This window comes from Xenopus tropicalis, chromosome 1, assembly GCF_000004195.4.
Source record: "Xenopus tropicalis strain Nigerian chromosome 1, UCB_Xtro_10.0, whole genome shotgun sequence".
NCBI lineage: Eukaryota > Metazoa > Chordata > Amphibia > Anura > Pipidae > Xenopus > Xenopus tropicalis.
In genome coordinates, this window is record NC_030677.2 from 89,910,985 (window position 1) to 89,924,975 (window position 13,991).

The 13,991-nt window shown below is 45.2% G+C and overlaps 1 protein-coding gene and 1 pseudogene across 5 annotated transcripts in view; both read right to left on the reverse strand.

Annotated features, from left to right (window-relative positions):
- adgrl3 (adhesion G protein-coupled receptor L3) overlaps positions 1 to 13,991 on the reverse strand; it is a 1,193,186-nt gene that overhangs the window by 196,322 nt on the left and 982,873 nt on the right. The gene's annotated exons all lie outside the window — the stretch shown is intronic.
- Positions 1,766 to 1,913, reverse strand: LOC116408539 (annotated as a pseudogene).

The window sequence follows — 13,991 nt, forward strand, 5'->3', positions numbered from 1 at the left end:
GTCAGAGACAGTTTTATCCAAATTAAATGTATTAACCGTGCCTATTTAACACCCCACAGACTAGCAAAGACATATCCTTAAACATCAGACCAATGCCCCAAATGTAATACAGCATTAGGCTCGTTTCTTCATGTATTACAACTATGGTCAGCAATACTGAAATACATCAGTGAAACATTGGCTTTTCCCAACATTCACTCTCCAAAGATATGTTTATTGGGGGTGCTAGAGGACCAATTTTTGTTTAGGTAGCACATCATTGACTAGTTTTTTCCAGAGGGTAAGCGAGAGGGCAGTTGCTGATTTCCAATTTTGCAAAATGGCTTTTTTAACATAGAATAGCAATTGCAACACAACCGTTGATATACTAATAACCCCATGGTATACCTTCTTCTTCTTCCTTCCTTCTTTGTCTCTTTCCTCTAAACTATTATTGTTGCTGTTAAAATGTTAAAACTCTAAATAATAACTTATATAAAAAAAAAAAAAGAAACATGAATCAGATGGCCTTGTTATAAGACAACCAGCAGGTTGCATCCATTGGGACCAAAATTACCACATTACCTGGTTGGAGCTGGTAGGAGATAAACCGTGTATTGACCGGAGCCTGAAGGGTGGGCAGGATCTCAGGTTTGTTGTGACTTTTGTACCCCAGGCAGACATGTTGTAGCATAGCCTGTCAGCAGCTGGGCTGCACTGAAGTTTAGCTGTGGGGATTCTTTACAGGGGGCTGGCAGCAGAGGAGGAGGATAAAGAGGCTGTAGTAGAGGGAACGGGCAACTAGCACTGCTTCCATGAAGAATATGAGGAGTAGAATATGAGGCCTTCACTGCCTTGTGTTGTGCAACTTTGTAGCTGTCCTCATCCTGTGATAGTACTTTAAATGGGACCCATATGATACCCTGGCTGTCCTCTGATGTCAGAACTTGCACACAAAGACAGACTAGTCATCTGACTTCTATGTGAAAAATACCCACACTGCTGAAGTGCGGGTCACTACCTTGCATGCCTTGGTGTGCTCAGGACAGAAATGATAAGAAAAGGGGGAAAATGGCACTCTGGAGATCCAAAGACAGGCCAACCAGAAGTTAAAAATGAAAAAAGCTTTTAATAAACACTCATGTCACAAAGCCTGACATGTTTTGTGTCCATCTGACACTTAATCATAGACTTAAATGCACAGACAAAAAACATCAGTATTTAAAAGGCTGGACACCAATAGGAAAAAAAGGGAAGGGAGAAAGAAGAGGAGGGAACAAAACATTGGTAGATAATTTAAAGGAACAATGTGTATATAAGGACCACAACATGTATATAAGCACCACATTTAAAAGTCCCCTTTGCTCATTATAATTGTGAACAAATATATGCCTATACTATGTACTGATTCCAAGCTTAAAATCATTTTGGGATTGGGTTGCATATTTGTGACTAGAAAGAGTGATGATATTGTATCATCCTTGAGTACCTTACCCGAAGGCGCGGGTACTCTCGATGCCCATGTGCCCGAGGACAGCATGTGCGGGCAGACCCACCTTCGCCGAAGCTAGGGCGCGGACCACCAAGTCTGGGCCTAGGGTCAAGCCCAGAGGACTATGACACCTATCCCGGGTGCACAAATCCAACACAAAAAGGGTGCGGAAGTGTACGGGTGCAATGCCATTAATTGCCTTCTTCAGGCTCCAGCTGGCAGCTGGTGCAGTTTCAAAAATAAAAATTATAGAGCATGATTAGGCATAATAAGCATGTGCGAAGCCCCCGACAAAAAAGTTGGCAGCTCTTCCCTAATGGGAACACAGCTTCTCCACTTTCATCAAGCTCCCCGCTTCGTCACAAGTAGCAATTATCTGATCTGAAACTGATAAGAACAGATACTACACTTGATCTTAGCCAAAAGGCTGACTAGAAAGAGTGATAGTCTATCTCCTAGTATGGTAATGAGCAAAGAAACAGTGATTCCCAATTAGTCACAATATCATGGCACACGCTGTGCTTTATGTCTTGTTATATGTAGGGGTAATCAATTTACATCTTCTGTTACTAATAAGTTCTACACAATTGGTCAATATATCAATTGTAACACAAAAAAACATTTGATCATATAAAAAATGTGGTATGTAATATGTTGGGCAAACCTCGCAAAGTTTTAAAGAATGTATTTGGTAACACATTTCAGACATTTGAATAAGAAAAGAAACAAATATATCTAGACATTTCTGTTTTATACCATGGGTAATTTGGAATTTTTTTTCAGGTCCAAAGTATAGAGAGACTCTTTGGGGCTGATTTACTAATCCACGAATCTGAATCCAAATGGGAAAAATTCGGATTGGAAAATGAACATTTTTGTATTTTTTGCGACTTTTTCGTAGCCGTTACGACTTGCGTGAATTGTCGCGACTTTTTCATAGCCATTACAAATTCCGTGAATTGTCGCGACTTTTTCATAGCATTATGACTTTCGTGAATTGTCGCGACTTTTTCATAGCCATCAAGCAGAGTACAGTTTCAGGGAAATCCAAAAGAGAGATCAGGTTCAGGCAAAGGTTCAATAAGGCAGGCAGCAAGTTTCAAGTCAGGAATAAGCAAATGGTCAGCAACGGAAGAAGCAGGAAAGGCTAAGAGACCCAGGAACACAATAGCAATAATGAGCTATACTCAGGCATTGAACCTGGGTCTCTGGCGTCCTTTCATTTTTGAATTTGGCGCCACAGTGCGTGACGTCACCGCGCCGGCGTCCTTGCGCCCACGTGGAGTCCTGGGCGTCGCCATCTTGGATTTTACACCGCGCCGAGAAGGAGGACGCCTCCGATCACTGGTGGCAGGTAAGGAGCGGCGATCGCTCATGACAGTACCCTCCCCCCACGAGGGGCCACTGGACCACCAGGCCGAGGCTTCTGGGGAAATTGACCATGGAACGCCTTCATAAGACGAGGAGCATGCACATCAGAATCTTTTTCCCAGGAGCATTCCTCAGGGCCAAAGCCCTTCCATTGGACGAGGTACTGGAGAGATCCCCTGGAGAGCCTAGAATCCAGAATTTTCTCGACTTCGTACTCTTGCTGACCATCCACGAGGACGGCAGAAGGAGGGGACTGTGCAGAGGAGAAGTGGTTGAACACTACAAGCTTCAACAAGGAAACATGGAACACATTGGGAATCCGCATCTCAGGGGGTAGTTGTAGACGGACAGCCACAGGATTGATCACCTCAGAGATGGAGAAGGGACCCACGAATTTGGGACCCAGCTTCGGAGATGGTACCTTCAAGCGGATGTTCCTAGAAGAAAGCCAGACTTTATCACCAACCTTGTATGGAGGGGAAGGCTTTCTCCGACGATCAGCAAAGGTCTTGTGTACCAGGGAGCTCTTCTCCAAATTAGACTTGGTGGCAGCCCAGATAACAGACATGTGAGCCGCCAGGTCATCCACAGCGGGAACATCGGAGAGAAGAAAATCTTGAGGGAAGGCCAAAGGATGCTGACCATACACAGACAAGAAAGGGGATCTTCCAGTGGAGGAGTGACTGGCATTGTTGTGAGCGAATTCCGCTGACGGGAGTAGATCTGACCAGTCGTCTTGGCAGAGGGAAACATGGTTTCGCAGGAATTGTTCGAGAGCCTGGTTCACACGCTCTGCTGCCCCATTGGTCTGAGGGTGATAGGCAGAGGAGAACTGAAGAGACACCCCCAGAGATTTGCACAAGGAGCGCCAAAATCTGGAGACAAACTGGGAACCTCTATCGGAGACAATTTCTACAGGGAAGCCATGTAGACGGAAGATATGCTGTAAGAAGAGATGAGACAGTTCAACAGCAGAGGGGAGTTTCTTCAAGGGAATGAAGTGTGCCATCTTGCTGAAGCGGTCTATCACCACCCAGATGACAGTGTTCCCACAAGAGGGCGGCAACTCCACAATGAAGTCCATACCCAAATGAGTCCATGGGCGAGAGGGTATTGGCAATGGATGCAGAAGGCTGCAGGGTCGAGAGTGGCTGGCCTTAGTGGTGGCACACACTGTACAAGCTGCGACAAAGTCTCTGACATCTTTGCGGATGGTCGGCCACCAGACTAGGCGTCTAAGGAGCTCAAGAGTTTTTTCAGAACCAGGGTGGCCGGCTTGTTTGGAGCTATGAGTCTGCTGGAGAATGGGAAGGCATAACTCAGGGGGTACAAATGCCATTCCAATGGGGGTATCTGGAGAAGCGGCAGACTGGCAAAGCATAATTTGTTCAGCGAATTGGGGTAATACAGTAGCGATGATCCTGGAAGGAGAGATGATAGGATCTTGCTCAATAGGAAGGCGATCCTCTGGGGAGAAACTTCGAGACAGGGCGTCTGCCTTCCGGTTCTTGGTCCCAGGACGATACGTCAGGACAAATTTGAAACGAGAGAAGAAAAGAGACCATCTTGCCTGACGGGGATTTTGACTGTAAAAATTCTAAGTTCTTATGGTCTATGTAAATTGTGACCTGATGAGATGCTCCCTCCAAGAGGTGACGCCATTCCTCGAGGGCGAGTTTGATAGCCAAGAGCTCACGATTCCCAATGTCGTAATTCTGCTCGGCGGAGGAAAACTTCTTGGAGAAGTATGCACATGGATGGAGCTTACCATCTGCCGAATGTCTCTGGGAAAGGATAGCACCTGCCCCGACGTCAGAGGCGTCAACTTCAATAAAGAAGGGTAGGTGAGGCTCTGGGTGCCGAAGAACAGAGGCAGAAATGAAGGCATCCTTCAGGGACTGGAAGGCTTCAAGGGCCACAGGAGGCCAACAATTGGGCTTCCCTCCTTTGCGGATGAGGGAGAGGATAGGAGCAATGCGGGAAGAAAAGCCTTTAATGAATTGGCGGTAATAGTTTGCAAAGCCTATGAACCTCTGGATCGCCTTGGTACTCTGGGGAAGTGGCCATTTCTGGATAGCTGATACCTTGGCAGGATCCATTTCAAAGCCCTCAGACGAAATAATGTAGCCAAGGAAGGAGATCTTTGGAACTTCGAAGGTACATTTCTCCAATTTGGCAAAAAGGAAATTTTCTCTAAGACGAGAAAGAGCTTCTTTGACTTGGGAGCGATGGGTTTCCAAATCTTGAGAGAAGATGAGGATGTCATCCAGATACACAACAACATACTTCCCCAGGAGGTCCCGAAAAACATCATTAACGAACTCCTGAAAGACGGCGGAGGCATTGCAGAGGCCGAAGGGCATCACGAGGTACTTGTAATGCCCATCACGAGTATTGAAAGCCGTCTTCCACTCATCGCCCTCTCGGATCCTGATGAGATTGTAAGCCCCGCGGAGATCCAACTTAGAGAAAATCTTGGCCCCTTTTAGTTGGTCGAAAAGTTCAGAAATAAGGGGTAAGGGGTATCTGTTTTTAACAGTTATTTTATTGAGACCCCGATAGTCAATACAGGGACGGAGCCCACCGTCCTTCTTTTCGACAAAGAAGAAGCCAGCTCCTGCTGGGGAGGTAGAAGGACGGATAAAGCCTCGCTGGAGATTCTCGGAGATATACTCCTTCATGGCAGCAGTCTCTGCAGGGGATAAAGGATAAGTCCGCCCACGGGGTGGCATGGTTCCAGGAAGGAGATCAATAGGGCAGTCGTACCGCCGATGGGGGGGAAGGAATTCTGCCGACTTTTTGCAGAAAACATCGGAGTAGTCCCTGTAGACGGAGGGCAAAGATGAGAGACTCGTGGAAGAGACTGTAACCCGTTGGAGAGGCTGAGGGATTAAACAATGTCTTTGGCAGTACAGGCTCCAACGGGAGATTTGACCAGATGACCAGTCGATGGAGGGGTTATGAAGTCGTAACCATGGTAAACCCAGCACGACAGGAGAGGTAGGACAAGGAATGATCAGAAATGACATCTTCTCCTGATGTAGTACTCCAGTCTGGACAGATAATTCACCAGTAGATAGAGTGATGGTGTCTGTGGAGAGGGGTCTATCATCAATTGCAAATTGTATGGGAGGAGTCACTGGAAAGAGAGGAATGCCAAACTTTTTAGCGAATGCCAAGTCCATAAAGTTCCCTGCAGCTCCGGAATCAAGGAAGGCTGAGACTGGTATTGCCTGGGAGGACAACCGGATCTGCACAGGAACATGAAATTGGTGAGAATGTTCCGAAGACTTAGGAACAACACTACCAGCAAAGGAAACAACAGTCTTACTTGGAGCAGGAGTTGAACAGGACAGGAAACAGCTAAGTGGGATTGTCCGCCACAGTATAGACATAGGCCAGAAAGGCGTCTTTGAAGTTTCTCTTGTGCAGTAAGTCGAGCCTTCCCAAGTTGCATGGGTTCTTCCGAAGAGGAAGTGGTAAACTGCGGAGAGGATGGGGGTATCATAGGGTTCTGGAAGCGTGGTGCCAGGACCGGATGAGATTTTTTATTCCGCTCTTTATCAGCCTGATGTTCTTTAAGGCGAGTGTCCACCTTAATAGCGAGAGCGATCAAATCTTCAAGGGAGTCAGGAAGATCTCTGGATACCAGGTCATACTTCAGGCGAGGTGACAAAAAAAACAAAACAAAAAACTGCCTTATAAGCCTCATCATTCCAGGATGTTTCCGCCATGAGGGTTCTAAAGTCTATGGCACCGAGATTGCCCTGACGGATTTGCAGCAGGCGTGGCACCGAGATTGCCCTGACGGATTTGCAGCAGGCGTGAAGAGGCAGTAGCGACCCGACCAGGGGCATCAAAGATGGTTCTGAACATCCGTAGAAATTCATTCACATCAAATGTCAGAGGTGACTGTCTCTCCCAGAGAGGTGTTGCCCATTCCAGTGGTTTGCCCTCCAGACGAGACATAACGGAACCCACCTTCGCTCGCTCACAGGAGAATTGGGAAGGTTGGAACTCAAACTGGATCAGGCATTGAGTCACGAATCCCCTACAGGCCTGAGGGTCGCCGCTGAAGCGAGGAGGAGGAGGAATTTGCGGCTCACGAGCCGGCAACATCACTGGTGGAGGAACCACCACAGCAGGATGAATTTCCACGACAGCGGGAGTAGAGGGCAAACGGGACAAAATGGAATCAAGTACTTGCCCAATTCTGACTTACTGGGATTCATACGCCTCCATACGGGACACTAGCCTGCGAAGGGCTCTTCCGACGTCCGGCGCAGCTTCCTCTGGATCCATGGCCCGAGTATAATGTCAGGGGGGGCCTTCGGCACCCACAGGGGGGGGGGGGTGTTGTCAGGATCAAGGAGGAAGTCCTTTTTCAGCGAGTCCAAGCTGAGTACAGTTTCAGGGAAATCCAAAAGAGAGATCAGGTTCAGGCAAAGGTTCAATAAGGCAGGCAGCAAGGTTCAAGTCAGGAATAAGCAAATGGTCAGCAACGGAAGAAGCAGGAAAGGCTAAGAGACCCAGGAACACAATAGCAATAATGAGCTATACTCGGGCATTGAACCTGGGTCTCTGGCGTCCTTTTATTTTTGAATTTGGTGCCACAGCACGTGACGTCACCGTGCCTGCGTCCTTGCGCCCACGTGGAGTCCTGTGCGCCGCCATCTTGGATTTTACACCGCGCCGAGAAGGAGGACGCCTCCGATCACTCGTGGCAGGTAAGGAGCGGCGATCGCTCATGACAAGCCTATGATTTAGTGTCAGATGGACAGATGGATTGGATGGGTTTGTGTGTTTTGGTGTTCTTAGGAGCTAAATTATGGTACTGTTGGTCTCGAAACATATGTCCAATGCCCCTGGACTGTGCTCCAGGGCTGACACTTTTCCTATACCCATCTGTGGTAGGGCAGCTTCAGTTAATTGAGAAAAGGTTATCTCATGATTTATAACGTGAAAACTTATGGACGAGATTTAATTAAAGTAGAAAAAACCTTTCTGCCTATTTAGTTAGTTTTTTTCTGTAGAATTTCCAGTGATAAACAGAAAGATACTTTTTTCTGAATTGATTTGCATCTCAAATTAAATCTCTTCAATCCGTTTTCACTTGATGAACCTTTTCCTCACATTGTATGGCCTGGTGGACACTGACAATATCTTTATTCTATGACGGGGGATAAAGTCTATTTGACATGAGCCCAGTTGATTATGAACTCACTAAGAGTCAGAACCTTGAACAAAGAAATCACAAGGTTCATATATAGACTTTTACATTAGTCCTACTCCTTTGCATTATGCAAGGGAGTGAGGGAGTGAAAAGGAGACATCATTAAGGAGTAAACAGGGCTGATTCATTTAAGTGCATTACTTTTTATCGCACGCTTTTTTGCGTTAAAATAGACACGAAAATTAATGCGCGATTCGTGCCTGCATTACCACATGCGTTAAGTTGCACATTGCATGAGTTAATTCACGCGCAACCGCGTGTGTTAATTTTAACGCAATGCTGTAATTAGCAAATAAAAATAATAGGAACGCATGATTCACAAAAGCACCTAAAGCGTTAAATGCGTTAATTAGTGCGCAAATGTGTGCGTATTTTAGCGCCTGATTGGGGGAGGCGTTGGGCAGAGCACATTTTTCAGTTTTGACTGTTACAAGCTAAAATGGAGTATGCCATAGGGTTTCTGCTTGACAGGGAGGAGGAACGTCAAGACCCCCAGCCTTCTCGAGTCATGCAACCTCGGTTTTTCGTGAAAGGGTCACATTAGAAGGCTTAAGCGAGGATGAAGTGGTCAGGCGATACAGGCTCAATAGGGCAGCGATATCCAGCCTGTATGAGCTGCTTGAGCCTTCCCTGCAACCACTGACTCGCAGAAGCCGTGCTGTCCCTGGGATGGTCATACTGCTGTGCTCCCTGCACTTTTTGGCCACTGGCAATTTCCAGAGGGTCGGGGGGGTTTACAGGGGGGTGTCACAGCCCACCTTTTCACAGTGCCTTGGCCAGGTCCTGGACGCCATCTGCTCGGGGTGTCAGGGAATTTCATCTCGTTCCCCCAATATCGGAAGGAGTCGAACGCCGTAAAAAGGCATTTTTATGGGGTAAGTGGCATCCCCAATGTGTTGGGTGCAATTGATTGATTAAAAATTAATTAAAATTAAAAATTAAAAATTAATTGATTAAACCCCCCCCAAGACAGGGAGCACATTTTTCGAAACAGGAAGGGCTACCACTCCCTCAACGTGCAAGTTGTGTGTGATGCATGTATGAATATCATGAGCATCGTATCTGAGTTCCCCGGCTCCACTCACGATGCTTACTGTATATCCTAAGGCAGTCCGCACTTTACCATTCTTTTGAGACAGGACAAATGGCTCATGGGTGGCTGTTAGGTAAGTATTTGTGTCACCTATCTAGCACAACTTGCCCACATTTGCTTTCTGTGCCCCACTGTAAAACCAGGCCCTGCCTACCATAAGCTTGTTTTGCAATTTGTAAAGTGCCCTCTTTTGCCACTGGGAGAGTCAAAGCAGCTACTTGTAGTGTCACCTATCAGTCTCACGCTGTCACATCTGTTGCAAAAGGGCCGTGTTTTGACACAGGGAGACTGGAAGCAGCTTATTTGTTTGCAGCATCTTATTCCATCTTATTTTATTTCAGGAGATGCTGGCTACCCGTGCTCTTGGTGGCTTATCACACCGATTCACAGGCCGCGTTCATGGGCCGAGTGTGCTTTTAACAAAGCACATGTGAGAGCGCGGTCTGTGATTGAGCGGACATTTGGGGTCCTTAAAAGCCGGTTCCGCTTCCTGGATAAATCAGGAGGCAGTCTCATGTACAGCCCCTCCAAAGTTTCCAACATTGTGGCTGCGTGTGCTGTACTGCACAATCTGGCGAACCGGCATGGCTTACCAGGCGATGTGACCCCATACATACACAAGATCCTGTCCGAGGTGCGGATTCCAGAGGGAGTGAAGTCCAGGGACAAATCGTTACCAATTACTTTTCCTGTAAGTACCTACAATCTTTAATCCCATACACAAGAAATACCAAACAACTTCTCCAAAAAAAAAAAAAAAAAGATTTATGTAACACTTGTTTGGCTAAGATATGGCAAAACCCAGGCTAGTAGTGTGCTGTAGAGCATGTGTTACATGCGACCTTAATACAAAGGAGTGGGCCTCTGCTAAGTGGGAGATAGACAATGGAGCTGAGGGTGTTGTTGAACCACAACTATGTAGAGCTTGTGTGGTGTAGATAGAAATGGACGCCAGAAAGGTTCTTGCTGATGAACTAACAACTTGTTTATTATACAAGACACTTATGAGGTAGTGCAACAGGGTATTATACTCACAAACACAGCAGATATGGATATGGTCACAGTGGAGAATAGCAGGTGTGACCCTGAAGGAACAGTATAGCCCAACTTGGTGAAGGTGCAGAGTATTAGCTGGATACCTGAGATGAATACCTTTGCAATAACGGATTACTCTAGAGATGGTAGTCCAGGGGCAAAGTACTAACCTGAATCCTGTGTCTACTGGTCCCTTATAAAGCTAAACAGAGCTAAACCCTTAACACTCCTTTGATGGGGCTAAATAGCTGCCCTTACTAAATAGATTAACTGTGCTCACCACTTCTAGAGGGTGCTATTAAATACTTCTGACTGTGCTGACTTGTTCTCATTCACGGGGCCCTGTCCCGGACTTCAGATGAAAGGTGAATCTCTTTACTGGGGCCTTATGCCTCTAGGCTCAATGGACTGATGCCTGAGACAACGGCAACCAGAGAGGAAGACACTCCTCCTTGCAAGACACTATATAGTCTGCAAGGGGAGTGGTTAACTGTAACCTGAGTGTAGAGGGCTCTGCCCTATAACAGTACAGATAACAAAAGATAGCAAAAGGTAGGGATATGAAGCCATAGGGCACTTAACCCTATGGGTCCCTACATTTATTTACAGGGAACCCACTTCCAGGTGATTCCTCCACCCGCAACACAAATAGAAAAAAACACAAAGAAAACTTTCAAAAAAACATATGCCTAAGAAAAGATAGGTTCCACAAATCCCTAATGTGCCCGATTTATTTTCTTTTGCGAAGCTGCCTAGTAGAACCTGCGGGAGCTCTGCTCTCACCAGCAGCTCCACTGGTAGAATTTGTTGCTGGAAGAGCAAATTTTGTTGTGCCAACAGAGCCAGTTTTTGCCTTTTGAGCTCTACCCGCTCCTCTTGCAGGGTCAACATGGCAGCCTCATGTTGTGCTTTCCTCGCCTCGCTGGCCTGATGGAGGCTCAACATGTCAGCCTCGTGTTGCGCCTTCCGTGCCTCGCTGGCCTGCTGGAGGCTTTGCATTGCCAACTCGTGTGCCGCTTGCCGTGCCTGACCTGCATTGTAGGCGTTAGTGGCCACACATAAGTCGAAATGCATCTGATCCATTTTGCGCATCAAGGCTTTGTGATGCCTTATTAGGGATTTGTGGAACCTATCTTTCTCAGGTTCCTGGGGGGCCACATTCTCTCCTCTGGCCTGGGTTGGGAGCTGCTGCTGCTGGGGAATGTTGGCCGGCTCCTCATCTGAGAACAAGGCCACATCGCTGCCACCTACATGTGACCCTCTATCACTTTCCTCCCCACTAAACGTACCCCCTCCAATTGCAGGATCGCACCGTGGGGAGTGGAGCACAGATGAGGAGAGTCCACCTTTTGGAAAAAAGAAAAAAAGAATTTATTTAATTTTTTGTTATTATGTTCATGATGCCAGACAAACTTCATGGACAGTAATGATTGTCATTTTTTGTTAAACATGACCAAGTTTATTTTGCCCAGAATATTTGTGGACATTGATTCATTCCAAATGAGGCAAAAAGGTAAAATCAAGTTGAAAAGATTGACTGTCCAAAAGTACAAGATGAACTGACTGCACCTAACCCAGCAAGACACACTTGTCCAATAACACACCTATCTTATTAGCAAGACACTGCACTTCTGGAATTAAAACAGCTGCAATATACACGGACACAATTCACTATTATGCCACTGCACAAGCCTAACACAAAACACAGGTCTAATGAAATTTGTTAACAAAAATACTTGAAATGGGAGCAGATGACGATTGTCTCCGTATGCTCGTGCCAGGTGGTGTTAAGGATGAATCTGTTAGGGAAAACATTGTTTTACATTAATATTAAGCTTCTTTGCAAGAGTAACTACACGTGTATTAATGTCATTACACCTTCCTTGGCCAACATTCCTGTCCAAATCAAACCACACACACCGCTCACACTCTCACTGTGAAGGAAAGGCAGCAGCAGCTCCTCAAATTTGCTGAAATTGACCCTCTTAGCAGGCCCACCTCCAGTTCCGGATCTAAATAAAATATACGAATGGTTTTATTGTGTTGTCTCCAATAAGCAAGCCATAACAACGCAGTCACTTTTTGTTACTCATTGTTGCCCCAATCAATTCCCTTTACTTTCAAGTGTAACAATACTAAGGCATGCTCTGACACAAACCCTACTAAAATGCTGCAAGTTGCCTCGCTAACTCCCAGGGCTCTCCCTTATACTCTCTCTGTATTAAACAATGCTTAAACAATAATCCTCCTTGATAAAGGAGAGTACAGAGCATTAAGGGGTCCGTTTACTAAAGTGTGTTTAAATTGTCTAAGAGTATAGTCTATGAATTGTCGCTAACTTTAATTCCATAAAAGTAGACTATTTTATAGCAAGAATAGTTGCAAAGTTAATTTTGTTGCAAGAATATTTGCTGATATAACCTGCTTCTGTCGCCAGAATATTCGCTGCTTCAAAGTTTGACTAAGCAGCGATGTGAGTGTAAATGCCAGCAATCATTGCGGAAGCAGGTTATAGCGGCGAACATATTGGCGACAAAATTAACTTTGCGACTATTCTTGCTATAAAAATAGTCTACTTTTATGGCGTTAAAGTCCCTAGTGCTATGCTTTCTGCTAATCCCTATGCCAATGTATTTTTAGCTTCTCTGTGAAATCAAATCGTCATAATGGTTTACTTTCAACTTTTTCTCATTTTCCTCTAAAAGAAAGAAAATTTGGGAGTTACATCAGAGAGAATAAAGTTATCATAAAGGGCAATGAGAAATTATATTAAACAATAAAAAGATCAATAAGGGCAATGAGAAATTATTAGGGTGGTGCATTTTCAACTCCTCGAATGCAAATATGGGACTAATTTGAGCGTATAATTTAACGCACAATAAATGCAAGTATATTTGGCGACTATTCTGACGCACAAATAAATTACAAAGTATATTTTGGTGACTATTTGGTCACGACGTGACGTCATTGACACATGCGACATGCGGCCATTTTGACTCAGAGAGCCTGCAGTGACAGAGAGCAAACATGCCTGGCAGATCAGAGCTCCGTATGGAGGAGAGGCGTTACATTGTCCGCTTCCTCCTGCGCTCCTCTGTCACGCAGCCGCTGGGGACCATTGGGGTCCATGAGAGGAAGCGGGCTATCCTCCCCAAGCTGATGCGGAGAATGCGGAAGAAGTTCTGCTTCGTGATGGACCTACGAGATCTTCAGTGGCTGTGGTCCGACATGAAGCGCAGGAACCGTGATTTACTAGCGAAAATAGTGGACGGTAATTATTGTACTTTATAGAATACATTTTAAAGAATAAAATAAATTGAAATTAATTTTACCTAAAAGTAGAAATGTATATACTATATATATATGTATATATGCATGTTTTTTTAAAAAACACACACAATAAAAGTTCACAACAAAGAGGTAATTTTAAATATGTTGGGCCAGTTTTCAAAAATAATACATATACATATATATATATACACATCTATTTCCCAAAACATATATACATATCTGTGTATATATACATATGCATAAATAAGTATATAAAGATCTTTATGTATGTATATTTACATGTATATATACGTATACACGTATATATATATATACACACACACATATATATATATATATATATATATATATAGAAAAACGGAGAGGAACGGCACTCTATATATATATATATATATATATGAGACACAGGGTAGCCGGAGGAAGCGGGGAGGGGGGGCCTGTGGGAAGCAGGAGTATGCAGGGGGGGGAGCGGGAGGAAGCAGAGGGGGAAGCACCAG